General features: G+C 57.5%; 1 protein-coding gene across 1 annotated transcript in view; it reads right to left on the reverse strand.

The window, feature by feature from the left end:
- Positions 1-528, reverse strand: part of LOC140210952 (calpain-1 catalytic subunit-like) — an 18441-nt gene extending 17913 nt beyond the window's left edge. Inside the window, exon 1 of the mRNA XM_072280245.1 lies at positions 446-528. The gene's annotated coding sequence lies outside the window, so the exon portion shown is untranslated. The remainder of the gene's footprint in view (positions 1-445) is intronic.
- Positions 529-2542: the final 2014 nt, after the last annotated feature.

The raw sequence follows: 2542 nt of genomic DNA on the forward strand, positions 1-2542 counted from the left end.
CACCTTCCCATCCCCATCTCTCTCTCTCCCCCACCTTCCCATCCCCACCTCTCCCACTTCCCATCCCCACCTCTCTCCCCCTTCCCATCCCCATCTCTCTCCCCCTTCCCATCCCCATCTCTCCCCTCCCCTTCCCATCCCCAGCACCTCTACCCTCCCCCCATTCTCTACCACCTACCTCTACCCTTTCTGCCTGCTCCCAGGCACGGGTTGTAAGAGCGGGGATCGTTACAGGAATAGACACTTCCCCTCTTCATCCACGGCCCAGGAGTTAGTTTACCAGGAGCCCCACCCTGCCCAGTCTCTAGCACAGATTTCTCTCTTCACCGGCCCCACTCTCTCTGTCTCCCCATCCTCCCGCGCCCTGCCCCTCAGCAAGCCCCCCTGCCCTCCCCAAGCCCCCTCTCCCGCCACATTCCCGAGACAGGCTGGGACATCGCCCTACCTCCTCGGCACAAACCAGTCCCACTGAGCTTCTGCTTGCCTGCGGAGAGCCGGGGTGGGCGGAGAACCTGGCAGATTCCAGGCCTGGCCTGCGTCTGGCCTTCTGTTAACTCTTGATGGGGAGGGACAGCTTCCAAGATGAGAGCAGGGGGGAGGGCATGATTTGCGAGTGGGTGGGGTGAGGGGGAGTGTGAGAAGGGTGTTGGTGTGAGAGAAGAGTGTGTGAGGGGGAGAGTGGGGTGGGTGAGAAGGGTAGATGAGAGGGGGTGTGCACGAGAGGAGGGGTGTGAGAGGGGTTGTAAGAGGGTGTGTGTGAGGATGTGTGAGAGGTGTGACATGGATACATGAGAGGGGCGTGAGAAGGATGTGTGTGCAGGGTGTCAGAGGGGTGTGCAAGAGGGATATGCGGCAGTGTGTGTATGAGAGGGGGGAGCAAGAGGGTGTGTGTGAGAGGGGGTGGGTGTGTGAGGAGGGTGTGTGAGAGGAGGTGTGGGGGGTAGATGAGAGGGGGTGGATGTGGGGGGGGTAGGTGAGGGGGGTCAGTGTGAGAGAGGGGTGGGTGAGGGAGGATGTGTGAGAAGGGGGTTGGGGTGAGAAGGAGGTTGTTGGGGGGTGAGGGGGTTGGGGTGAGAAGGGGGTTCTGGGGGGTGTAAGGGAGGTTGTGGGGGGTGAGAAGGGGGTTGTGGGGTGTGAGAAGGGGGTTGGGGTGAGAAGGGGGTTCTGGGGGGTGTAAGGGAGGTTGTGGGGGTGAGAAGGGGGTTCTGGGGGTGTGAGGGAGGTTGTGGAAGGGGTGTGTGAGGGGATATGATGAGGGGTGTAAGAGTGTGAGAGAGGGGGTGTGGGAGGTGGGTAGTGTCGGAGAGGTAGGTGGGGTATGGGAGGGAGTGTAAGGGGGGTGTGCGAAGCAGATGGGGAGTCATCTATTCCACTCCACCCTCCCCCTCCACCTCCCACCTGTTCTGTGAGGATCGCCGTCACTCAGCCAGTTGTTGCTGTCGCTTCAGAACCTTCAACCGGCCGTGTTCTGCAGCACTTCCCCAACCCAGCCGCCTCTCCCCGTCCTTCCCAGGAGTCACGCACCCCTCGCTGCGACCCCCGCCGTCAGGGAGCCGCTTGGCGAGGCAGATCGTGGTGAAGGAGCAGCCCGGGTGCAGCGATTTTCCCCCCACCACCGACACCGCCGCCTTGGTCCCACCACGGGTAATTCGTCCAGTCTCTCCCCGACCCCCACTCCCGGACTCACGCTGCGCCATTCCGCTGTTAGAGGCCGACCACCGCAAATTCGTAGGGAAGGCACTGCCGGCAGATCTCAGACCCAGACCCAGTCCCCAGTCCCCAGTCCCCGGTCCCCGCCCCTTTCCGCTCTCTCTCTCTCTCTCAACCAACCCCCAAGCCGGCTCCCTGTCCCCGCCGACAGCGCAGCGCCTCTTAACGGAGACCCGTAGAAGGGAGAAGCTGCGGCCAGTCATCGGACTGACGTGCCCTTGACCGGATCGGACCCGAAGAAGCCCCAGACCCTGATCCGGTCTACACACACAAGGGCCTTGGACTGGGGATCCATGGAGACCCAGCTTAAATGCAGTCCTGGGTCGCCCACTTGAACCCCGTCTAAACACTCCCACAGATGCTCTCCTCTGTTTAGCTCCAGACCTTATATTAGTTATCGACAGTCACGATTCCAGGCATTGTCCAACATAGGTACAGGGTATGTATGCGCAGTTTCTGTGCATAGACTCGGGAGGTAAAGATAAGATGTGCGTCTCATGGCAGGAAAAATATACCCTAAATATATAAGATCCTAACTATTTCCACACGTAAAATATATATTGTACCATTAACTTAGACCATTTCTTATTATTTGACAGGAACTATATTGAATAATAGTATTTCTGATCATCAATAGTACAAATATACATTATGAGTCGGGAAAATTGCTACAAAAAAACTAATAATATTAGCATAAACTTCATAATGTCCAGCAGTTGTCGACTTTCTTGGTCTTCTGGCTGGTTAGTGATTTGCACTCTAGCCCAGCTGTGACCAAAAGGTTACTAGCACATGAACCACAATATTATCATTGGATATCATTTTAGCTGGC

This window comes from Mobula birostris, chromosome 2 (genome assembly GCF_030028105.1).
Source record: "Mobula birostris isolate sMobBir1 chromosome 2, sMobBir1.hap1, whole genome shotgun sequence".
NCBI classification, from domain to species: Eukaryota; Metazoa; Chordata; class Chondrichthyes; order Myliobatiformes; family Myliobatidae; genus Mobula; species Mobula birostris.